General features: G+C 39.9%; 1 protein-coding gene across 7 annotated transcripts in view; it reads right to left on the bottom strand.

The window, feature by feature from the left end:
* Positions 1 to 27,002, bottom strand: part of DISP1 (dispatched RND transporter family member 1) — a 96,876-nt gene that overhangs the window by 48,867 nt on the left and 21,007 nt on the right. The window contains exon 1 of one of the 7 annotated variants that reach the window (XM_077340266.1): positions 2,490 to 3,621. The exons of the other annotated variants lie outside the window; for them this stretch is intronic. The gene's annotated coding sequence lies outside the window, so the exon portion shown is untranslated. Of the gene's footprint in view, positions 1 to 2,489; positions 3,622 to 27,002 lie in introns of those variants that run through there. 7 annotated transcript variants of the gene reach the window in all.

The following is a 27,002-nucleotide window of genomic DNA, read 5'->3' as shown; positions in this document are numbered from 1 at the left end:
TCCTGACCTTGAGAAATCATTATTCATTTTCTGTGCTAAAAGCTGCATAAGGAAATGCAGTGCCTCTGGACAGAGTTTCCAGAGATCACTACACTAAGAACAGGCACAGAATTTGAGAATATGTGTTAACTCATTGCTGGCAATAACAGAGAAGAAATGACTAATGAGTATAAGGACAGAGTTGGGGGGAATGAAATCAAAAGCCTTATAAGAATTCTATTAACAGGTTAATTTGCCTAGCAGAAATGGAATCTATAAGAATGTCCACTCAAGATCACTGTCAGTTGCAGTGTTTATTACATGTATTATATTGCTTTTACTGTACTGTCTTCCACCTTTGTAATCCACTGTCTACATTGTTATGGTATGTCATGCCTGAGGCAGTTTTCTATTCACAACGTTTTCTAATTCTGTAATCCTGGTCCTATTGCATTGCATATTGATGTTTATTGCTTTTTGAGTGGATTGTTCTTTATATTTTGTAATCTACCCTGAGTCTCAGTGAGAAAGGTGAGTAATAAATGAACAAAAACAATCAACTGTTTTTTTTTCCATCTGCAAACTTGTCACTCCAATTTTAGTAGAAGCTTTATTAAGGTAAAGGTATCCCCTGTTCAAGCACAGGGTCATGTCTGACGCCTAGGGTGACGCCCTCTAGCATTTTCATGGCAGACTCAATACGGGGTGGTTTGCCAGTGCCTTCCCCAGTCATTACCGTTTACCCCCCAGCAAGCTGGGTACTCATTTTACCGACCTCGGAAGGATGGAAGGCTGAGTCAACCTTGAGCCGGCTGATGGGATTGAACTCCCAACCTCATGGGCAGAGCTTCAGACTGCATGTCTGCTGCCTTACCACTCTGCGCCACAAGGGGCCCTTAGAAGCTTTACTATATTAACCGCAATTGCTATTCAGGGTAAGATTTGGACCTGTTCAAATCAAGCAGATAAATGAACATTATTTTTCTTTGTAACATTTTATTTATACTCTGCCAGTCTCTCCAGTGGGGACCCACAACAGGCTTACATCAACCTGCTCATTCCATTTCATCATCACAATAACTCTGTGAGATAGTTAGGCTGAGAACATGAGACTGGCCCAAGGTCATCCAGTAAGCACCCATGATAGAGTGAGGATTGGAACCTGGGTTTCCCACAACATAGTCCTACACTTAAACCACTACACAGTGGTTCAAATAATTTGACTTACCCAAGCCACTAAGTTCAGCAAAGGGCATCAGTTATATTAAAATTACTTAAAATGATAATTGAGACTAAACTCTGTACCAATAAGGCACAACATACCATAAGACACCCTACATCAAGCAAACAATGAAAATAGTGACTGACCCAGCACAGTTTTAAAAAACAGCCATGAATACTACAATTCAAGTTACATATTAGCCTAAATCTTATTTACACAGCTGAACACGTAATGATTTTCCATTACTACATAAATGGTAGTTTTCACTATTTTACAACCTATGCTTAAGTAACTCTCTACATACACACTGGAGGTACAAATTATATTTTTTCACTTGAAAAGTATTTGCAATAAGTGATGCAAGCAGGGAAGGTCAACGTTTAAATTACCATGTCAGTAGCAAATCCTGGTAGGATATACTCATTACTCTAAAAAAAAAAATATATATCTCACCATGCACATTTGATTACTACACAAGAAGCTTGAAAATAACACTGGATAACAGGCACTATACATTTATCATCCAGTATATTCCACTAGCAAAAGTTACATGTATTTGAAATAAGTTACGACAGTTTCTAACACACCACTGTTAAACAGCCAAGCCACAAATCAAACATATAACTGGTTAAATAATTTATACCTTAAACAACATGTGCATACTTTTCAAAGTGAAGCTATATTTGGAGTACCTTAACACATCTTTATACAATTAATATGAAGAACTAACATTATTATTAGCACAATATCATTCCAATGTGTAAAAAAAGTAGTAACAATTCACTGCAATGCAAATCTTTATCTGCTGAAAAAATGGCTTTTACATCTCCAAGTTAATAGAATATAAAAACTAAGTTTACATTTAATGTCATTCGCCTTCCAATACTGCACACCTCATATTTATTACCTAAAATGGCTATTTAAGCAAATGTTTGCAACTTATTAAGACCAGAATTTTTCTTATGCCTAGTAAGATCCATTCACTAACAGCAGACATACCACAGAACCCAGTCAAGTTTTGCCATACTTCTTTAGGCACCCTAAATCTTTTTTCCAAAGCAGTCTCATTCTAAACCAACAATTCTATGTAAGTTAAGCACATTGGTGCAAAAAAAGCCAGAATCTTATTGCATAAAATTTACTCACCTAAATTACTGTGAAGTGTCAAGGCTTTCAAGCCATATAAAAAATGTAGTGCAGAAAACACAGATGAAAATGAAGCCTAATGCTTCTTCAAACTTTCTCCACAGTTAATAAAGAACAAGAAAACATTAAATTACAGGATTACCTTCAAGAGAACAATAGCAGACTCAGAGATACATATATAATGTTTCAGTAAATCTTCCCAAAGCCAAATGTTGTTGGTTAGTCACTCAAATCCGCAGAACAGAAAAAGCTGGTTGCGCTGCAATACTGCAGACAGGAGTGACACAGCACATGCAGATTGCCTTGATTTAAGCTTGATGGGGGCTGGAATTTTCAGCCCTCCCTTTTCCTTTTATAGGATAGCTGAGTTTTCTCTCCCATTTAACCTCAAGGGGCAAGGGCTTAAAGGTAACAGCTGGTATGAGCTTGATCTCTGTGCAAGGCTGGAAAGCCAGGAGATGAAGTTAGCATGTCAATATTTTGTGTTTCACTATTTCTACAGGGGTTGTAGAAATGCTTCTCTTAATTATAACTTTTAAGTAAAATGAATTAAGTCCCTTTTAAATGTCTCCTGCAGAGGACTACTGTGAACAGAAGTTTTCACTCATTCTCTCCTCACAATGCTGACTTGTGACTTCCCTCTTTATGCCTAATCCTGGAGGGGTCCACTGTCCCCAGGAGCAGTATTTCAGGGGGCACTGTAGGCTACAGTGAGGTAGGGGAGGCGAAGAAATATCTACTCTCCAGATACCTTCTATATAGCCAGCAATTTAGATAAATCATCTGATTGGTCACATTCAGGAATTATCACCACACTGCAAAAAAGGAATGTGAACAGTCTGCTCAATGTGTCTAGCCATAGCGTTTTGCACTAGTTGCAGCCTCTGAAGAACCTTCAATGGTAGCACCAAGAATTTTGTTTACTTTATTTGTAGTCTGCCTTTATACCCAGTAAGGACCCAAAGAAATTTACTCTGTTCTATTCTCCTCTACTTTACCTTCACAACAACTCAGTGAGGTAGGTTAGGCTAAGAGTGGGTGACTAAGGTTATGCTAAAGAGTGGGCTCAAGGTAACTCAGCAAGTTTCTATAGCAGAGTGATGAATCAAACTTTAACCACTACATTTTAACCACTTTAAGAACTCCACCATGCTGGCTCTGCTTTGCAGTCATCCTATAATCAGAAAGGCCAAAGCTGAGAGTGAGCTAAGATTGGCCAGGGAAGCCCATTGTAACAAGAAAAGATTTTTCAGTTATGTGATGAGCAAAAGTAAAGTAAAGGAGGCAATAGGCCCACTGTTGGGTGCGGATGGACAAACTCTAACGGAGGATGCAGAGAAAGCAGAAAGGCTCAGTGCCTATTTTACATCTGTTTTTTTCCACAGGTCAAAGGGTTTAGGCACATCTAGAGATGGCAGTAGCCAAGGGATAGCGTCTGGGTGGCAGGTTGACATGGACAGAGAGGTTGTTGAGAGGCATTTAGCTGCACTGGATGAGTTCAAATTCCCTGGTCTGGATGAAATGCACCCGAGAGTGCTCAAAGAACTTTCCGGAGAACTTGCACAACCCTTGTCCATCATCGTCAGGACCTCTTTAAGGACTGGAGATGTCCCGGAGGACCGGAAGAGAGCAAACGTTATTCCGATCTTCAAAAAAGGGAGGAAGGATGACCCTGGAAACTACAGACCAGTGAGTCTGACCTCTGTTGTGGGGAAGATAATGGAGCAGATATTAAAGGGAGCGATCTGCAAACATCTGGAGAACAATTTGGTGATCCAAGGAAGTCAGCATGGATTTGTCTCCAACAGGTCCTGTAAGACCAACCTGGTTTCCTTTTTGACCAAGTAACAGGTTTGCTGGATTGTGGAAATTCGGTTGACGTCATTTACTTGGATTTTAGTAAAGCTTTAGTAAAGCCTTGATAAGGTTCCCCATGATGTTCTGATGGATAAATTGAAGGACTGCAATCTGGATTTTCAGATAGGTGGATAGGAAATTGGTTAGAGAACTGCACTTAAAGAGTTCTCACTGGTGTTTCATCAGACTGGAGGGAGGTGAGTAGCGGGGTACCTCAGGGCTCGGTGCTCGGCCCGGTACTTTTTAACATATTTATTAATGATCTAGATCTAGATGAGGGGGTAGAGGGACTACTCATCAAGTTTGCAGATGACACGAAATTGGGAGGACTGGCAAATACTCTGGAAGATAGAGACAGAGTTCAATGAGATCTGAACACAATGGGAAAATGGGAAAATGAGAACAAGATGTAATTTAATAAAGATAAGTGTAAAGTTCTGCATCTGGGGCATAAAAATGAAAAGCATGCCTACTTGATGGGGGATACGCTTCTAGGTAACACTGTGTGTGAACGAGACCTTGGGGTACTTGTGGATTGTAAACTAAACATGAGCAGGCAGTGTGATGCAGCGGTAAAAAAGGTGAATGCCATTTTGGCCTGTATCAACAGGGGCATCACATCAAAATCACAAGATGTCATAGTCCCATTGTATACGGCACTGGTCAGGCCACACCTGGAGTACTGTGTGCAGTTCTGGAGGCCTCACTTCAAGAAGGACATGGATAAAATTGAAAGGGTACAGAGGAGAGCGACGAAGATGATCTGGGGCCAAGGGCCCAAGCCCTATGAAGATAGGTTGAGGGACTTTGCAAAGATGGCCAAACTGACACTGATAGTTAATGGAAAAACAGAAGAGGTGTTCCAAGAACAATGGGGCCCTTATCTGAATTATTTAAGAAAATAAACTAAAAGGGGACATGAAATGGGGAATTAAGTGTATCAAATGAAGAGCATAACCTATCTTTCTTTGTATTAACAATTTATACTATTCGTTCTGTTCTATCTTTATCTTTATGAAAATAAAAAAATAGTATTTAAAAAAAAAAGATCTGGGGCCAAGGGACCAAGCCCTATGAAGATCGGTTGAGGGACTTGGGAATGTTCAGCCTGGAGAAAAGGAGGTTGAGAGGGGACATGATAGCCCTCTTTAAGTATTTGAAAGGTTGTCACTTGGAGGAGGGCAGGATGCTGTTTCTGTTGGCTGCAGAGAAGAGGACATGCAGTAATGGGTTTAAACTACAAGTACAACGATATAGGCTAGATATCAGGAAAAAAAGTTTCACAGTCAGAGTAGTTCAGCAGTGGAATAGGCTGCCTAAGGAGGTGGTGAGCTCCCCCTCACTGGCAGTCTTCAAGCAAACTTTGGATACATACTTTTCTTGGATGCTTTGGGCTGATCCAGTATTGAGCAAGAGGTTGGAATAGATGGCCTGTATGGCCCATTCCAGCTCTATGATTCTATGATTTGTCATATACATATTTTATGCCAATAAAAGGTGACTGACTGACTGATAATGATTCTATCTACATATAACTAAGGCATGAATTACTGTGGCGAGATTTGTCTAAACCAGAATTGTTTTTACTTTATTTAGCCTGCCTTTCATCCAAAGAGGACCCAAAGTGGTTTCTATCATTGTTCTATCATTTTCATTCTATCTCCTTCCTTTTATCCTGATAACAATCCTCTGAGGTGGGTTAGGCAGAGACTGTGACTGGCCCAAAGTCATACAGAAAACTTCCATAGCATGAGTGGCAAATTGAACCTAGAGTTCCCAGATTATTCCAACACAGTGGGTGATACGATCAAAGAAGAAGAGTTGGTTCTTATATGGTAATGTCAACCAGCCCCTCTCTCTCAAAATTGCCAATGATGGGGGTGGGGAGGAGAGGCGCCTGGGGTGGGCGTGCTTTCCAACCATATTCTGCATGATTGCACCACTTCTGGGGTTTCTCAAAGCCTGAAGAATGTTTCAGTGGTTTCTCAACGATAAAAAGGTTACCATGGAATGCAAGCAGTTGAGGCACCAGCTGAGGCCAGGCAAAATCACTCCAAATCATCAGTTATCAGTCTGTCTATGGTCACCTCAAGATTGGATTACTGCACATAGTTCTATGAAGGGTTGCCCTTGGCCGTGACCTGAAATTTACAGCTGGTGCAGAATACAGCTGCATGTGGAAGCCTCATATTCTGTGGAGGATTCATATTCTACCTGCCCTTCAGCACCTGAATTGGCTACTGGTGGAGATCCCAATCAGGTTCAAGGTTTTGATGGTGACCTTTAAAAGGCCCTATGAGGTCAGCGCCTTCTGAACCTAGGGGACTGCCTCTCCCAATAAGTTTCCCAGAGAGTGTTGCAGTCTGTGAACACCAACTTTTTATTTGTTTATATTTTAATTTTTATCTCGCCACTCTCAACAAAAGTTGTCTCATAGTGGCTTACAATATAAGTCAGGAAAACACAGTATAACTCATAAAAAACCCATTAAAACAGCATAAATGCAATATCAAAAGGTGGCAGTGTAATCTTCTAATACTCCCAACCCAACTCAGCTGTTCCAGCCTTGGGGCCAATAAAATGGCCCTAGATGATGAAAAATTTGAGGGTTCTGATTGTAAAAGCTCAGCACAGGGCACTTGGCATAGGCCGGGACCCACAGCCTGTAAATCTGGTCACAACCCCCCAGCCTGAACTAAATGCCTGGCAGAAGAGCTCCATCTTACAGCTCCATCTTACAATTTGTTGGTAATCTCTAACTCCAAAGACTTTGCTGGACCTTGACAAAAGCTATGGCTTTTTTGCCCCTAGCTGCAACTTGGGTGAATGAGTTGCCAGTTGAAATCTGGGCTCTGACAGAGCTGTCAAAGTTTCACAGGAGCTGCAAAATGGCACTCTTCCACCAGGTGTATGGCTGAAGCCATGTCTGTTTGGGTATGGACTTCCCTCCTTTAGCTTGGCTCCCCCCGCCATGTTTTATATCCTACCAGTCTGATTAGCCTGGAGAGGGTATTTAGGAGGGTAGAGGGAGAGGTACTGGTTTAATCTGTATTACCTATAAACTGCCTCAAGCCATCTTACAGGGAAGAACAGTATAAATCAAATAAATAAATCCCCCCCCCCCGGCAAGTTTTCAGTAGCGGTCATCAACCAAGGTGGCCAAAGCAGTTTTTGTTCCAAATCCCATCCTGAACCCAGATTGAAACAGGTCCAGTTAATTAGTTTCTTCCAAGAGCCCCTGGAGCTGAAAAGCAATCACCTAATCAAGCACTTCAGAGAAATAGAATTTCAGAGAAACAGAATTTCTCCAACATAGTAGGGCTATGTTGGCAACCAGGCAATCCCCTCTGGCAGTCTTTATCCTCCAGGAAGGGCAAGAGTTGAGAGCATATATGGCAGGTCTCACCTCTTCAAGTATCTCATCCACATCCTCAGGCTCCCCATCTAAAGTGGGCAAGATGTGCCAACGATACACCGCTACACCAGGGCAGCCCTGCATGCCCCACCCCTGTGCATACATGGGGAACGGCACGGCGGCAGCACAGAGTAGCTGCTGCCGTGCATAAAGGGTCATCACTAGCCCCAACCAGCAGTCTACCCACAATTATTCAAGTATCTACAAACCAGCTTGGAGTATGGTTAAGAGGGGTGGTCTCTAATCCTGTGAGCCAAGTTTGATTCCCTGATCCTCCACATGCAGCTAGCTGGGTGACCACAGGCTGATAAGTGCTGTTCTCACAGAGCAGTCTGGTCAGAGCTCTCTCAATCCCACTTACCTCACAGGGTGTCTGTTGTGGGGAGGAAGGAAAGGCGCTTGTAAGCCGCTCTGAGACTCCTTTGGGTAATGAAAATCAGGGTATAAAATCCAACTCTTCTTCTAATAGCTTGATGATTATTTCCACAAACATTAATCACCACAGAATATTCTCTCGCACAAGATCTCTTTCCTCAAAACATGAATTTACATGGCAATGATTTAAAAAAAAAAACAAGACAAGTAATGATACCAGATATGAAAAAGAACTAAAAAAGAATTTCAAACAATAGAAGCAGACTTGCCAGACATGCTTTCATTTCAGTTCTTTGGAGATAAACAATATATCCTCTTGGGTTCAAAAGGAACACTATACAGATACCTGTACAGTTTCAATCAAACCACAACATCTATTTGACTGATCTCCATTTTACTTCGTATCGTCATCTGGTTGTAAGCAAATGAATGTGTGGCTTCGCTACAGTCAGGTCACATGCGTCTTTCCTTTCTGGCAACTTAAAAGACTTAGTAGAGGCTTATTATGAGGTATGAGAGTGGGTCCAGTGCCAACCCTACAGAGCACTACTTATGAGTCTATTAACATTACTCATACATATAAAGTTATTATATTCCACATATTTTCAGGAATAAGTACTAAAATTAAACAACACAGTATAATTTGCCTATTCATTTGCCAATGTATGTAAACTTTCATTTTTCAGTGGACTAAGGCAGGGGTAGTCAACCCATGGGAACTGTAGTCCATGGACATCTGGAAGACCACAGGTTGACTACCCCTGGAGTAAGGCAATAAAGCTGGCATAATTGATTATTTTAATGCATGTTATCCCTTAGCCATTAGTACCATGTATTTTTCTAGATCATGGGATACTATGGAAAGCTGAAACATTACAACTAATAAAATCACATCATTACTGTCCTTCCCCTTGCCAAACTGGCTCTAGACTGTACACCTAGAGCCCTATGTACACCCAAGCCCTATGCAGATCTTGGAAGCCATGTGTTTCATACAGAAATACAATTGCCAGGAAAGGTTCTATGTGATGTATGTGCTCCGCAGGTCAGTTAAAGATTGCCAGAATCCATCACACAGAAGTGGAAAGGGTAGAGTGAGCCAAGGAGAACTATGTTAATGCTTTCTGGCACATAGCATTGTATGTGTGCACTAATGAATTGTGCTGTTAAATTTCTAGTTGAGAGTTCAGTTACACCAGTGGTTCTCAACTGGGGGGGTTGAACGACCCTTTGGGGGTTGAACAACCCTTTCACAGGGGTCGTGGCAAGGCAAGCAGCTTGGCCAGGGGGCACCATCCACACAACAGCCTTGTGGGGTAGATCGAGAGAGAGTTTGTCTGTCTGGAGCAGTGGAAAAGAGCAAGATCGGCATGGTGGGGCAAAAGGAAGAACTGAACTGAGAAACCCCAGAAAAAATCCAATTTATATACAATCATGAACAATGGATCTTCATGCCATTGGTCGGTTTCAATTTAATTTCTGTGAAAGAACAGATGCATAATTTTTATGGTTGGGGGTCACCACAACATGAGGAACTGGTTTCATGAAGATGGAGGTTTCATGAAGATGGAGGCTAGAGTATGGCTGACTGCTTTAAATTACTGGCTTAGACTGTCCTTTTTCCCTCGTGGCCTTGCCCCACTAACAACTGAGGATGGCTATCAATCATCATGGCAACAAAACATCAGAGCTAAAATCACACTCTTGGGCTTCTCTCCTGAGTTCCTACTGAGTATGGGATATGATCAGGCCAAAGAAGTTGTTAAGCAGAGATTGACCGACATAGAACGGCAACAGGACCTAGCTAATAACCCATCTTTCATTATTAGTGAACCCAATAGATATTCATCTTTCCCTATGACATATCTGGCCAAGCTTGAAGTACCTAGTCATAGGAGGGCCTTCACTTTGGCACGCTGTGATGACTTCCCTTCGGTGGTATTAGAAGGAAGATATAGGAAATTGCCCTACACCGAAAGGAAATGCACCTGTGGTTCTGGACATGTAGAAACCATGGAACATGTTCTCTTTCCATGTCTATTCTATAATGAGATTCGAACTAGTCTAATTCTTCCGTTGCTAGGCAGATTCCCAGGGCGCTCAGGAGATTTTTACATTTCTCTGCTGCTTGCAGATATAGAAAATAAAACAACTTATAGAGTTGCCAAGTTCTGCGCAGCAGCGATCAAAATTCGTAATAGAATGGTCTGTTTTAAATTAATCTGGACAGCTGTGTTTATCTACCTTTTCTATTTTCTATTGTTATCTTTTAAGATGTTTTAATTCCTGGTTTTAATGGATGTTTCTGTATCATCTTATGCTGGTCTATGACCGTAATAAAACTAACTAAAAACTAAAAATGAGGAACTGTATTAAAGGGTTGTGGCATTAGGAAGGTTGAGAACCACTGAGCTACACATACTTTATACTGCTATTTGTCTCTGTGCTAGGCTACTTGGATCACCACAGTTGCTGTTTACAATGTCATTAAATAACTGCAAATCTTCATACTAATCACAGGATTATGTTGTTCATTTCAACAATGTTATAAGCATAGTTTGATCAAAATCTGTCTGACTGGATATGAAAAAATCAATCATGTTGCTAGTTTTAAGAGTCCAATTAGAATAGAGTGCTGTTTAGCACACCTGTTTGTAACTTCAAGCACACTGCATGATCCTACAATCATGCACAATAATGAACAAGTAACATTGAAGTGCAGCTGTACTAACATTTATACAAAGTTACATAGTCATATGCATTCCATTATCACAGGTGTTGGCTTTCCACTATGAGTTATAATAGGAAACTTATTCCAACAAGTGGACACAAAACCCCAGGCTGGATTTTTTGCTTTTAGAAGCAGCAACAAGAGAAATGATACAAGAGAGCCCAACATCCATAATAAACATAACATATAATGCAAACAGCCATATGTAGCACATCATAAACTGGTCAAGGCTGGCACTAAAAAAATAAACCCTACCAACCTGATATGTAATCATTACATTGTTTGTCAAATTTATTAAAAACACCACCTTCCCATTTATAATCAATGTTGTTAGAAAGAAAGAAGGTGAGAGGGTATTCTCTTGGTACTAACTTTGAGATAGTGAAGGCAAGGCCCAAAGTGGAATAAATCATCATTAGTCATTTCCCCCTAAAACCTAGCTCTTAAAGTTAAATTTGAAGAAACCACTCGCAGTAATTGTTATGAAAAGACTCCCAAAATCTGAACCTCTAGTTGCAGAGGTTCAAAACAGGACTTATTAGTTTCTTTCTACAGACATAAACTACGGAAGGATTTGAATGCTCAGTTAAGAACAAATTAAGCAATATATGTCTTTCTTGCAAATATTTATTTTATTGAAATAATAGTCTTGGTTTCACCCTGGAAAGTTCGTACTTAAGTTTGAGAATTGTAACACACCAAGAGCTCTAGTGACCTGGAATTATTTTTTCAAGCAATTTCCAGAAAGTAGAGTAGAAAACTTCAAATGGTACACAAAAGAGCATTTTCTCCTGCTTTTATTGAGCACCTACTGAATACTGCCACATTTCCTGCTTAGGGGAATAAGTACCAGACCAGGGTTTCTCTTCTTGACAAAAGAGGTCCAAGTGGTTTGAGTAAACTGCATTGAAGCAGACAAGGCAAGAGAAAATGTTATCTGAGCACAAATTTAAATGTTTATTCACTAGACTGCTTAGGTTTGAGAGCACTGCCCAAACACAGCTCTTCCAATGTAGAGACAATCTTTTCTAGTTGTCACTTCGCCAAGAGACAGAGGGCCTGAGAATTTCTCCCACATGCGGATAAATCAATGATGAAGTCTTTAGAATGCTAACTATCAATTGCTTTCAGAAGGATGTGTTAAATTTCTCTGGGACACACGGATTTTGCATGCTGCATGCTAAATGAAACCTGCTATCTCTAATTAGAACCCTGCTATCTCTAATTATGAACTACTAACTATTGAAATATACTGGTTCAGTGAATCAGTGAATTGGTAGCAAATGTTTAAAATGTTTTACAAAGTTAATGGACATAACTGTAACTTGTATGTTAATCAAAGAGAAACCCCTCTTTTCTGATGGCATACCTGCAGAAAAAACTAGTCTTGCATTTGAGTAAATGCTGTACAGCTGCTGTTTGTTCAAACTAGCACTTTATTTGCCACTTTAGGTTAGAATTTTATATCTTGTCAGAAAGCCCTACAAGTTGTTATGTGTTCATAATGTTTACTTTTGCTAGCCAGTCTTTCAATTGTTTGGTTATGGCTTTAATTTTTATGTAGGGGGAGGGAAGCATTATCACAAAAATAACTTAGAGAGCATTTTCTTCCACCCCCACCCTTAAAAAGAATCAGTTTCAGGAAGCCAACAAGAAAGACTTCAAAAGTATGTTCATTTCAGAGCACTTGTTTTCCAGGGTTCCCTATGTTTAGCAGAGAGTAGAATTTTAGGTGGGGAGTAAGGCAGTTAAACTAGAAGGAAAAAATTCCTGATGCTTACTTATTAAAATGTGCAGCAGGAACACAGGATACTAGCATAGTTCTGGGGTAGCTGCAGGTTACCTTCACGGTACACAGGAAAAATCAGCCATCTGACTCCCACCTACATAAAAACACCTACCTGCTTCAGATATTTAACACTGAGCATTACATATTACTTGACAGAACAAAACTTATTTAGTTTGCAATACATGCTACAGTTGTTCTGAAAAAAAATGATCCCTAATTGCTGTATAGCATGTGAACTTCCTGATAAAACTCCTTCTGTCCCTCCACTTCAACAGTATTTCTGTAATTGAAAAAGCTGTGTTTGTAGAAGGGCACCTGATATTATGAATAGAGACCAAGCAAAATAGCAAACTTGAAACCATCATGAAGAAATCTATGGTGGCAGGGTGGATCCTACCAGAGTTGCTGCGGGTATAAGAGATTTAAGTATTTGTATACTGCTTTTTCCCCTGAAAGTTCCCTAAATGGCCCACAATGAAAACAAAAATCTATATATATATCAGATACTGCAAAAAGCAAAACCTCTTGAGTTGGTTCTGAACTCACCAGCTGGCTCTTTCAAAGACACAAGCTATAGGCAGCATAGCTGACCAAAAATGAAGGAAAATGAGCCAGACATTCCAAACACCAGATTACCCTTCCAATTAACTCCATGCCAACTGCAGCAATATTTCTCTCACCCTGAGATTCTAGACAATACATGATGCAAGTCCTCATTCAGCAATAGTCTCTCTCTCTCCTTACTTTGTCCCAAGGTCCCTAAAACCTACAGGATTACTGGAAAGAAAACAGGATCTAAAAATATTATGCTAAAGTAATCTCTTCACTCGCTAAAGTTTTGTGAGGACAGAATGATATTCACAATGATATTCATGCAAATTTGAGCATAGTTTCAAAACTAGGAACATCAAATTAAACAATAAAAGATACTGTTATATATTATTTTATATTGAAATATAAGCCTCTGGAGATTATAGAAAGCTTAACTCCTTTTCAAAAGGTACAAAGCCAACTAAATCTAGTTTAAATACAGTGTACACATACTCCTACTTTTCAAAATGGTAAGAAATTCTTCCCTGGGGGAAAGGGGCCGAGCTCATAATTTCTGGATTAAATTCAGTGTTATTAGCTAAATAGCTGAATCATTAGTGACAGGCTGAACAAATTACTTTTTAGAAGTCACTAGAGCTTCCTCAAAATTTAAAACTGCCACTGTAAATTTAACTAATGACAAATGACAAATTAGAAGAAGAAGCCAACAGGAGAGAAATACCATTTTAAGCAGAGTTCACCACTGTACCAAAAAAAAAATCTTGCCACTGTAATGATACGTAAGCACATATGTACATCTAAACTGATACATCTATACATCAGGCTTTCTCAACCAGGGTTTCATGAAATCCTGGGGTTTCTGAAGGTTTCCTGAATGGGTGGAAGTTAATTAATTTTTAATATATTTTCAAAATATATTTTCAAAATGTGTTAAACGTTTACTGGATGATATGACCATATATGGTCATGTTGACCTTCTCCCCTCTCCTAGGCAGGCTTCCCAACCATATTCATCATGATCATGCTACTTCTGTAAATATTTCCTATGCAAGTTTTGTAATGTGTCTTTGTTAATTCCTCTAATGGCACAAAAGAAAAAGACACGTAGACAAAGCAGGAAATGCCAAAACTGGATGAAACAGCAGGTGTTCTATGAATTTAAACATAGACTAGTCTCAGTTCTATGGAAAGAGATTTGGGAAACCAGTTTTAAGTCAAGGAATGTGTGGGTGCCCCTGCACCTATATCTCAGCCAAGTTCTGATGCTCATTTGAGCAGAACAGCACAAGGTCTAAAATCTGACACTCCCTAACCTTCTGACACTCCCTAACCTAACTAGGGCAGTTCTTTGTTCTAATACAAGGAACAGCCATTTACTTCGGTGCTGACTTTCAAACCAAGTCCAAACCATGATTCCTGATTAATATGTTTCACTAAAGTAATGCTATCTTCAACTCAGTTAGCTCTGTTGTCAGTATATCAGTCAGTGACCTCATCAGGAAACATACTGTAGTAGTTGTAGACTAACTTTTCACTATCTAAAAGACCTTGATAACATGCAGAAATGGTGCTCATTTGTTGCTGTCTACAAATATGTCAAGTGACTCATAAGAGTTGTTCATCAAGCAACATGTGTTGTCAGAGATATTAAATATTTATTTAACACCGAATGGAGTACTAGGCGCAACAGTACAGAACTCAGTTCAAGAACATCTATACTATGAAATGAAGAGGAACTGAAAGCTAACATTGGATGATTTAACAGAAATAGCCAATTTAAAAAGTATTTTTACTGGAATACCTCTCTCATCATCAATTATGTGTTACAACCTAATCCCATTCCAGTTGCTTACAAAGAGAATCACAGATAAAAGATTCATTATGGGATTTACACCAAACTTATCTTCCTCTTCACATTCCTTTTCGCATTTTTTCTTATAAATATGTGAAACAATTTTCTCCATAGTATCCAAAGAAGTGAGTTCTCACCTATGAAAGCTCAAGTTGGAATCAATGCTGTTAATTTTTAATACGGCACTGGGCTTATGTTTTATTCCCTGGAATACAGCCCATCTATAGCAGTGGTCCCCAACCTGCGGGCCGTGGCCCGGTGCCGGGCCGCGAAGGCCACGGCACCGGGCTGCGGCTCCCTCTCCCCGCCCCCCCCCCCGCAGTAAAAAACTTCCCAGGCCGCAAGCTTGCGGCCCGGGAAGTTTCTTACTGCGGGGGGGGGGGGAGAGGGAATCAGGGCCGCGCCCGTGCATTGCACATGCATGGCCGAAATTGCTCATGCGCTGTACTTTTGCACGGCATGCGCGGGCGGGCAGTTGCCCTGCCGGTCCCCAGCCTCAAAAAGGTTGGGGACCACTGATCTATAGGATGAAAAAGGGATCTCTATTTTACAATGCTTGCATGTTTGGTGATTAGAAGTAGTCAAAATAAAAATTAATAATATTTTTATTTTGATAAGTAGAGGCCTCCTCTTTCTTCTCTTTAGAGGTTAAATATGGGTATACATGTGACGGAGAGTTTGTCAAAGTGAACCATTTATTAGAAACAATTCAAAGGTCATCCCATGATGGTGAAGATGGCAAAAATGAATCTTACATAATTTCCTGTTTTTGAGTAAGGTAAGAAGTTATTTATGGTTTAGGAAGGGGTTATTTTTATTTTTATTTTTTACATTCAATCACAAGGAAGTCCACCATAAGATGTCCCCTCCCCCAATTTCTAAGACCAGATTCAAAAACCTAGTGATATAATACAAAACAAAACCACTAATGGACAAATAAACTGAGTCAAAGAACACATACCAAAGATACCCCCCCCCAATATTACAAAATGTCAATAACTTATCATTGTGATCCTTGAGTCCTTCTTCCCATTCAATAACAATTATTCCTGTTGATAATGGAAGCTGCTGCTAGAATATCCATAGACAAGATCTTGAGATTTATTTATTTATTTAGATTTTTATATCGCTCTTCCCTATGGCTCTAGGCAGTTTACATAAAACATTTTGAAACATTTACATAAAACACTCAAAATCAATATAATAGCAATAACATACCAACAAGAAAAGTATTTTAACAATAACTTTGACACTCCCTCAGTAGGTTCGGTCCCTCAGTCTGGGGGGGGGGGGAGACCTGTAGATGTTATGGGTCAGTCGGCCTCACCAAATGCCTGGTGGAAGAGCTCCCTTTTGCAGGTCCTGCAGAACTGTGGAAGTTCTGGCAGGGCCCTGATCTCTTCGGGGAGCTCATTCCACCTGGTGGGGTCAGGACTGAAAAGGCCCTCGCCCTTGTTGAGGTCCTACGTACCTCTTTAGGGCCAGGGATCCACAACCTGTTGGAAGTGGCAGAGTGTTGCGCTCTTCTGGGGGTATAGGCAGGGAGGCGGTCTCTCAGATACACTGGGCCCAGATCATGTATGGCCTTAAAGGTGATTACCATACCTTAAGCTTCTGATCATCAAGATCTTCTCTGCTAAGGAATACAATATGTTTCCTAGTTGATCACCAGTTTTGCTCCTATCTGGACCTATCTGCAATATCAATTTCCTAGGAAGGGATACGATTTGCCAGTTACTCCTGGAAGAAGGTGTGATTACAGGGAGGCAAAATGCTGCTCTTTGCCACTTCTATTAACTCAGTCTGGGCTAGAGAAGATTTTGTTGAAGAAGAAATAGTATGTTGCAAGCTTTAGCCAAGATGTAGATGCTCCCATTTGCTTCCCACACTATTGGGGTCCAGAAGAAAAGGCAAGAGATTAAAAAGAGGCAGTAAGTAGCTGAGGATCACAGTCATTTTAGGTTCCATGGGTAGCAGGATCACAAAAGGCACTTTTCCTTAGTTTTAAAAGACTTACCTTGAACTCTTTTTATTTATTTTATTTGTTTAATATGCTAACTGCATTTCTTCCTTATAGATTCCCAAGGTGGCTTATAACATACATAATAATAATACCTAAAATAAAACACATAAAAAACATAAAACCCAAAATTTGAAAGCACAACTGCTAGTGAACTTAACCAAATGCAATCCTTGAAAAACCATCCTCAACTTTCTCCTAAAGACAGGGTGAGGCCATTAAATTTCCTATGCTTCGAGTTCGGTTCTTTGCAAGGCCTTCCAGTGTTTTTTTAATTAAGTTAGTTAATGGTTAATTTCTCAACTTATCTGCATCTTGCAGCAAATTTTACTTCACATTGTTACATCAGGATACTATAGGATTTGGCAAAATGAAGAAATGCAATGTTACCACCTTAAGTCAAACTCATTTTTGCCTTTGTTTGGGGTGTGGAATAATCCTCTCCTCTTTAAACAACTGCATTAAAGAGGATGCATTAAAAAGGATTCTTCCTCCCTTCCTCAACTTCAAGCCACACACAGTCCGGAATGGGGTTCCAGAAAACTTTAATTTACTTCTCTTTTTGCTATTGTTACACAGAGTGTTTCTAAATATTTGCCCTTCCCAGATTACGAAAATGGACTGGGATGCAATTCCTTTGTAGTGCAGATGATCTGCACAAACCTCAAGCAGCAGAGAAATTCTCACGCCTTCAAGGGAAGAACTGGGTTTAGGAGATGATTTGCTCACATGGCAGGGTAAACTGATCATTAAGGTCAGAGAGCTTTCTCACTAAATTACCTAAAGAAAGGACTAGTAAAACTGAAGAGCAACAGTTTTGAAATTTGAATACTTATATTTTTAGTTTCAATAAATCTGTATCTAAATGTGTCCTTACTCAGGAGTTAAAACTCTAAATTGTTATGTCAACTGATGATTTCTGAGATATACATTTATTTGTTCAAAGCCACAAGCCACCACATATATAATGAATCAATATATATTTTATATAATCACCTGTTTCTTATAATTTTGAGGGAATTCTTGTACCCAGGACTTGCTAACAGAGAAGCAGACTGGTGCTTTGGCTAAAAACCACCTTCTGTTAACTATATTCCTCAAATAATTGGCTCCATACTTGCACTGTTCCAACCTTGCCACATTGATTCATGGTACATTAACTTTTAGGCTGGATTTTTGTAGAACATTATGTGGAAACACTCTTGAAGACAACTAGGAGATTTCAATTAGGGAAAATTGCAGCTGTCCATCTTTTAATAGTGGCAGGCTGCTGTGAACTTAATAACTTTTTTGGGAAACTGCTCTGTTGCCTGCAAATTTTCTTCTTGGCTCAGTTTCAGATGCTGGTTTTTTCCTTTCACAAGACGGGACACACATACTGGAAGAACCTCTTTGTATGAACCCATGTGCTGAGTGCACTTTCCTGGCCAGCTGTTACACACACTGTCCCCTTCCTACAGATGTCTCTCTTGGAGCACACAAGGAATATGGCACAGTTTGATGAGGATAGCCCAGAGATGACCACCACTGTATTTCAGAAAGGTATGAAAAGTCTTCATAGAAGATGATGAAGAAGAGTTGGTTTTTATATGCTGCTCTTCTCTACCAGGAGGAGTCTCAAAGTGGCTTTCAATCGCCTTCCCTTTCCTCTCCCCACAACACAGCCCCCGTAAGGTAGGTGACACTGAGAGAGCCCTGCTATTACTGCTCCATCAGACTTTCTCAGCCTTTATCCGTCTTCATTTGATTTAAAAATGTGTGTGTGTGTGTACACTCGTATTCAGTATTCATCTCCGTATGTGTGTTCACTCAAGATCACTCACCTATCATTCAACCTCTTATTGTTGTTGTTAGTTGCAAAGTCGTGTCTGACCCATCATGACCCCATGGATAATGATCCTCCAGGCCTTCCTGTCCTTTACCATTCCCTGGTCCTCTACCATCCCCCATTCAACCTCTTATATATTTCCCAATATATCGTAATTTGCAGCATCTTTAGAAACTGAACAGAAATATTTGTATGCTAAGAGTTTCTTTTTTCTATGTAAGCTGTCTTTTCTCAAACACACTATACCAATAGACTTTATACATAACAGAATACACATTATACTCATTTTATGCAGACTTGGAGGTCAAACACATTCTTGTTAGGGAGGTTTTTACATTAAATTCCAAAAAGATTAATGCATCAATTAATTTTACCTTTTAAGCATTACAGCAAGCATTGCTGCATGTGAGTCCCCTACAGCATAAAAAACATTAATGTATTCATGATGAATGCCAAACTAGAGAGATTAGGACGCCCTCCTAAATTTTTACAACACAAAATCATTGCCTATGCTAGGTACAAACTAACTTTAAATCATGCACTAATAAATTCCTTTTAGCAAGTGTTACATCAATGTGAAAATATTTTGGCATATTTCAAGAAGATATTGACTCAGCTGACAAGCTGTATCATAAATCCTTTGCTTAATCAGTTTCAGACACAGCCACTTAAATGTCAAAAGACCTGAATGGCTGAACATACATTTCCAAAGCCACCATCTGCTTAAACAGCTGAAATAGGTTTCTATGCATAAAATGCATGCAGATTAAAGTATAAACATGTTAAGATATTTCGGGAGTTACTAGCTGTTTTAAAATATATTACATACTTTTCAGAAGCCAAGGCTTTATAGGCAAGGTCTTACTTTCAAGGCATAAGTAGCAGTTTGCTTGTCTTGCCTTTAAAGTACTCAACTGATAAGTTCATAACATTGTACACTCAACATCCATTTCCAGTAAATGTATTAATTTATTTATTTATTTTTATTTATTTATTAGACTTTTATACCGCTGTTCCCTTAGGCTCACAAATCACATTACAGTGTCCTTTTTGGTATGGAAGGACTGAAAATACAGATAGTATCCCAAATGCAACTACTCCTCTGATTTGTCCAAGGGCATTACAATACTAGTTACTTCATTTTAAATTACTTTCCTCTAGGGGTACTGGTTGGCAAGGGTATAGCACGCAGAAAATGTCTGAGGTAGTGGCGTCTGACACTGAACTCAGCAGATTGAAATGATTCATGAAAGTGGGATTAAGATCAGGTCTTAAAATGCATTAACTATTCTTTCCCATGCAGCACCTGAACACAAAGTGTGGAATTCAAATGGGTAGCCGTGTTGGTCTGAAGTAGCACAATAAAATCAGAGTCCAGTAGCACCTTTAAGACCAACAAAGATTTATTCAGGGAGTGAGCTTTCGAGTGCAAGCACTCTTCGTCAGACTATGATCTTCTTACAAGTGTGGAAGTTTAGTCTGAGAATCCTGGTCTAATCAGTGGTCCAAGACACATAGAAACAGATACACAAACAATGCTTGTACCATGTTCACAATGCTGTAAGAAATGTAGGTTGAATTCAGCTTAATCTTCCATGCAGCTGCTCTCTTCCATGCAGCTGCTCTCTGCCACATAACATGTATAGTTTTCCCACTGTTTGTAATTAATATGGGAATATCCTAACCAAATCACACAATATAACTTGGTAACTTTAAAATGTGTGTGTGGGGGTGGGGAGGCTATAAACAGGAAATACAGACAGAAACCACCAAAGGGCGGGCAAGCAGCCACCACAACTCCATTAAGCTGGAACTCAGCTCCAGCTTTTAAATGTTATCCCTCACTTCAAACAGTCATCAATATGATCGTAAGAGGGAAAGGAAGAAGCCAACAGGTACTTTATCACTTTCAAGTCCACTTCAGCTGAGACTCCCCTCCCCATGTAATATCTGTAATATAATTCATTATGGTTTCTTTTTAATTCCTGTACACTGCTTTGGGACTTCAGCTGCAAACCAAGATTATATAATGTCATAAATACAGCCTTATAACATTTACTCTCTTAGTCTTTGGGGCAGTGTAGAAGATGAAAACAAAGGCACTGATTTAATCCCATTTAACAATCAAAACTTTAAAAAGACTATCAGTGGGAACAATGGCTAGAAGTTCAAAGAAATGTTTAAAATTGTACTTATTCTCTGAAGTAATACTTTAAAAATCTTCCAGCCTTTGCATGTACGGTAAATGCTATTTGTAACCCTTCAAAGTTCTACAATGGAAACTGATCAAAGTAAAATGTTCACTGAAGCTGTTTTACTAGCAAGCCATTCCTTTTAATATAACAGCTAATCCAGCTGTTAACATGGCATAGAACTTTAAAATATTAAGGAAAAAAGATTTAAAAAAAAACAAAGACACTCAAATACATTTTACTGGGCTGTTGGGACATAACCAACATTTCTTACTCGTAGTGAAAAATTGACTCAGCCTTCTTCGAAACCTTTGATCTTTCTAAATACAAGATCTACTTCTCAGAACTCCAAACTTTGTCTTTCATCTGCTAACAAAACAGACAAATAGGAACCAGCATACACTAGGCACAAATTAAAATTAACATGGAACACATATTCCTTCACTAAACGTAGTCATAACATACTAAATCATATCAATATATGTAATTCTCCTCATAGCTCCATCTGTGGATACCTAGATCCAAAGACTGTAACCATGGTTAGACAAGACAGATCAAAAGGCAGGGCACACATACACACATGCACACATTTGATTAGGTTAGTAGCATAACATGATTTTGGTAAAGAAATTATGTTCATAAACTGAAATGGTATCAGTTCCCTGCCTCTGCACTTTTCAGGAACACGGAAGTTTTGAAGGCTGCTAAGCTAGACATCTACTACAGCAGGCAAGTATCTGACCGTCCACACAGGATTCATTCCGCTTCCAGGAGCCCATTCCTGTTGTAGATGCCTCACCCAAAAGGCCCAGGGAGGCCTGCCGAAAGTCTGAAAGCCACTATTCATCTTTGTGGCTTCTGTGCAGTCCCAGATGGTACTGTGCTTTCACAGGTCTGCCACAGAGAAGAATGAGCAAGCTTTAAAATGACATTTTTAGATCCCAGGAGTGCTCCCCCTCCCCTTACAGAGGGAGCTGACCATCCCTCTCAAAAGTCATGTGATATGGAAGGGGCAAGCAGTTCTCTTTTTGCTACCACTGAGAAAGGAGTGTTTGGCATTCTGAAAGAATATTTACCTCAAATGCGTAATGAGAGGTGAACGAGTTATAATTCTTATATTTTTGGTCATTGCTGTAATGGATATAGTCTTGTTCATTTAAATAAATAAATAACATAGGTGGGGCATAAATTGCCCCCAAATGGGGAGCACTGAATCTGTTGCCTCTGTTTTGACAGATGATCTAGATAATGCCTCAACCTTGCTGCCAAATCATCCCAGAAATTGAGGGAAGGAACAGCAGTTCATCTGGGAAATGGCCTCAGTGCTTCAAACTAAGCACTTCAAAATAAGGCCATGGCATAGGTCGTGCCATAGGAAGAGAGAGAGAAATCATGCAAGTAAATGACTGGCTACTTCACTGGTGTCGTTGGGAAAGGTTTGGATTTCTGGATCATAGTCTACTATGTCAATATGAGGGGCTACTATCAGGAGATGATGTGCACCTCACAAGGGACGGAAAAAGTATTTTTGGGAGAACTCTTGTACACCTGATGAAGGGGGCTTTAAACTAAACACAAAGGGGGAGAAGATTTGAGGCCTACTGCACAGGGTTGTTCTGCAGATGAAACAGGAGGCAAAAGAACCTCTGCAACAGCATCCAGTTTCATCTGCACAACAACCCTGTGTGGTAGGCCTCAAATCTACAGAGAGTTGCTTGGCTGTCTCCTCCTTCCAGCACCAATTTTAGAAGTAATTTAATTTCTTAAGCAGTTACAGATAAAAGGCAGTATGAATGCTTATTTTTAAAAGTATAATACTTAACATGCTTTTTTAAAAAAGTGGTAAGGAAATGCTACAAAATATACATATGTGCATAGCATTTACTTGGTAAAGGGAATCTATGGCAGAGTGGGTAACAGCCTGAGATTGGTCTAATGCATCAGAAACATCTGATCCCTCCCCTTTATTTCCCTCTATCACTACAAAGGCCTGTTATTTAACTACAGCTACCCATCATCTTAGAAGAAACAGCTGACTGCTCGCATAATTAATTCTCGAATTGCAGTTACCTTTAAACGTGTTATGACTACTTGAATGAGACAAATGAAAGAATTGCTACATACCAAGAAAATTTCCCACGAATAGAGACACACTGAATTAGGGTATAATGAGAGAGTTGCCAGCTTTTAATATGTCAGGGGAGGGGGGAAGAAACATGCCTCTATGGTTTTAAAAAAAATTATGGACCTCAGGGTTCATTACTACAAAATGATAGCTCCAGATCATTTAAAAAATGGAAAAAGTGAGGGCAAAGAAACACTATTGTTCCTCCTCTGTATTATTCATGCTGTTAAAAAGATCACTTGCAGTAAGCCCCACAACTGCCCAGGCATCCTTGGGCAGTGCAGTGGTGACCTGGCCTCCTCCCGCAATGCCTGCGCTGCCACAGCTAGCCACCTGCCACAGCTACCCCAGCCTCTTCTGGCATGGTCCCTGAGGTGGGGCTATGGATGTCACATCTGTACCTATTTCTGTCCCAGACGCCGTGCCAGAATATGTGTCCCATGTCATAAAATAAATAAAAGATAAATAATGCCAGACATAACATTGAAAACATACTATTACTAATTTAGATTAGATGCATATATGGAACTTCCCTATTTTAATTGGCACGTTCAAGTTAGAATCTTGGGGGGGGGGGCTTAAATTCATTTCTAAAAGAAAAGTATTAATTTTACAAATTTATCAAGGCAGTCAGGTCTGCTTTGCAGTTTTGCTTTTTTAAATAGACACACATATACATATCATTAAATTCTTGAGCCTTTCACATTCCTGAAAATTACTAAGCACATTACAGTTCAAAGAAAGCAAACAGGCAAGTGAAAACGAAAGAATGGTTCAAGCATGCATGAAAATAATGAAATGTCATGTGGGAGAAAAACCCTATTTTTTGCCTATCAATTAGAATTAAAGCTGTGTCATTAACACATATTTTAAGTCAAACTGTTGTAGACATAAACATTATGTTTGCCACGGCTTTCCAAAGCCATCCAGACACTGATATCAGCAAAATGGGGCCCCTCTTCTGCATGACAGACTACTATAGAACCAGTTTAACTCACAGTCAGTAATTCTCTTGTGATATTGTTCTTCATATGCATGGTTCCATGCAGTAAAAAGTTACTGTGGTCCATTTCAAGAAGCTCAGGCAAAAGTTCTTATCTACAAGACATAAAAGCCTATTGAATTCAGCAAGCATCTGGTCAAGAGTCACCCCTGGGCAAAACCTGGGCGGGGGATTAGACAGGGGGGGGGCATTTAGATTATAAGAGTGTGGCCCTGCCTCAACCGAATGCCTGGTAGAAGAGAACTGTTTTGCAGGCCCTTTGGAAGTTTGGGAATTTCATAAGGGCCCAGATTTCCATCAGCAGCTCATTCCACCAGGCTGGGGCCAGGTCCAAAAAGGCCCTGGTCCTGGATGAAGTCAGGCACACATCTCTGGGACCTGGACCACCAGCACGCTGGAATTAGCAGAGCGAAAAGCTCTTCCAAGGGACGTACATGGAGAGATGGTCCCTATTTGAAGGAGTATATATTACATAATGTAATGCAATCAACAGATTACATAATGTAATGCAATCAACTGGCTATACGATTATAAGAACAATTAATCCCCTTGACAATAATCCTCTAACTTGCTCCATTGACATCTGCTCCTTCTGTTCCATTTCCTAATGTCATCCCATATCTTGCTTTGCTTCCCCAATTCCCGTTTTCATCATTATATACTCCCCCCCCATTATTATTTTAATGATAAAATAAAAAGAGCTCTGCGCTCTACTGCCTCCAATCAGCTAAGGATCCCTGGCCCTAAAGAAGTCCGTCTGGTCTCGACCAGGGCCAGAGCATTCTCTGTTCTGGCCCCTACCTGGTGGAACGAGCTCCCAGAGGAGATCAGGGCCCTGACGGAGCTTAAACAGTTCCGCAGGGCCTGCAAAAAGGAGCTCCTCCACCAGGCATTTGGCTGAGACCAGATGTAATCTACAGCGACCAAGGGCCCCTGCTCCCCCCCACCCCCCCCTCAGAATTCAATCAATAAGCCACCCCCCTCAGAATCCCATCAATAAGCCCTGGACCTGTTTGTGTTATGATTGTTTATTGTTATACTGTGTTGTGTTTGGTTGCAATTGTTGGTTATTGATGTACATGTTCTACAGACTGTTTTATGTATGGTTCTCTGTTATAATGTAAACCGCCCTGAGCCTCCGGGGAGGGCGGTATAAAAGTATGATAAATAAATAAATAAATAAATAAATTATTCTTCAGCCTGCCATACTTATCCTAAGCATTCCAGGCACAGTGTTCTCAGCATTCTGTTGATTAAATTAATAATCTACTGAACCAGTGCTCCAGGCAGAAGTTTTTTTGTTTTTGTTTTTTTAAGAAAATCAACTGATTTTAATTCAGTTGTTTATAAAACTGCAGGTTCCATCTTCCTCTGACAATGCAAGCAGGAATATGCTTCTCTCAAGATGGCACCTACTGAGACACATGCAACTATCATCCAGGAAAACCAGGAAAATATACTGCTCTCTCCGGCTACTAGCTTTGCAATAAAGAGGTGCAAGCAGAATGGATTTTTCCCACCATCTGCTATCTTCAGCCACTCCCTACACCTGCTCCTGAAGGCTGGAGATCTCTTGTAAACAGTACAGAATGCTGCATGGCAGTTAGGCACTGAAATTATGGGCTCCCCTTGAGCAAATCGAAGTGTCTTTGGATCCAGTCCCTTACTGATACCCAGAATTAATTAAAACTCTTAGGATTTATCTGCAAATATATTGTAGTTGGCTAACAGTCCTTGTTCTTACATGCTTCAGGATACACAAGTAGCCTAGCAGGGACCACTTGGTTTATCCTGCAGTCACAAGAAAGAAACCTTGAGTGAACAACTAGAAAATGGTGGCTTAAGCGGAATGGAAAATAATCTACTATTAACACAGCCTATGGGTGGGGTTAGTGTTTACTTTGGTTCCCAAGCTTCCCTTACACCTCACCCAAATCTCTTCATACTACACCACACAATATTGTGCACATTAAAAGTCATTTAACATGTTGCTCAGTGACAGTTCTGAAACTCTGGCATGTAGCCGACTTGCAACTGATACCACAGTTTAAGTACCTTCCCAGCAAAGTTGCATATTAACTTCAAACTTCTCTGGGATTAAATATGTTTTTGTTTCGGTTACAAAGCTAATGAAAACCAAATGTCTAAATTTGTTTTAGCTCATGTAATGCACTTGGGGATTACACTTAAAAGAGAAAGGTTTGAATAAACTTCCATTTACTCAAATGAATACAAAACCAGCACTTTGTATGCAGTGATATGAATAGTTAGAGAGAAATTTAATATAGGTAGAAATGTTTAAACCACAAAATGGAACTGCTTCAGTCACAGATTATAACATTAATATCCAATTAATTAGCATACTGAAAACAGGTATCTACACCAGGCTTTCTCAACCATGGCCCTAAAAGGGTTTCCTGAAGGGATGAGAGAATTAATTTTTATCAGGTGATGTGACTATATATGGTCATGTTGACCCCTCCCCTCCCCAAATAGACAGTGATGGTCCTGGAGGGGGTAGGAAGGGGAGGGCCCCCTGGAGAGTGTGTACACAGCCATGCTGCCCAACCATATGCTGCATGATTGCACCACTCCTGGAGTTTCTTGAAGCCTATTGAATTTTTCAGGGGTTTCTCAATGGCAAGAAATTTGAGAAAGACTATTCTACACTCCGGATTCTACATGCAATTTAAAAGCACAGTACAGTCACTGAAAAGAGATTGTCTACCCGATGAAAGACTTAAAATCAAGCAAAAATTGTTTTGTGGATATATAGCGGAGGGGAAAGCCATGACAACTTCATTAATTTTGTATTTCAAAATGTTTAGAATTTGTTCCACCTGTTTCTAACCACTGCTAGAGGTGTTTCAAGTGTACAGTCAGTGACAGCTGCTGAACTGCAACAGAAAGGCAAGT

The sequence above is a fragment of the Paroedura picta genome, chromosome 1, assembly GCF_049243985.1.
Source record: "Paroedura picta isolate Pp20150507F chromosome 1, Ppicta_v3.0, whole genome shotgun sequence".
NCBI classification, from domain to species: Eukaryota; Metazoa; Chordata; class Lepidosauria; order Squamata; family Gekkonidae; genus Paroedura; species Paroedura picta.
This window is presented reverse-complemented; position numbering and strand designations above follow the sequence as displayed.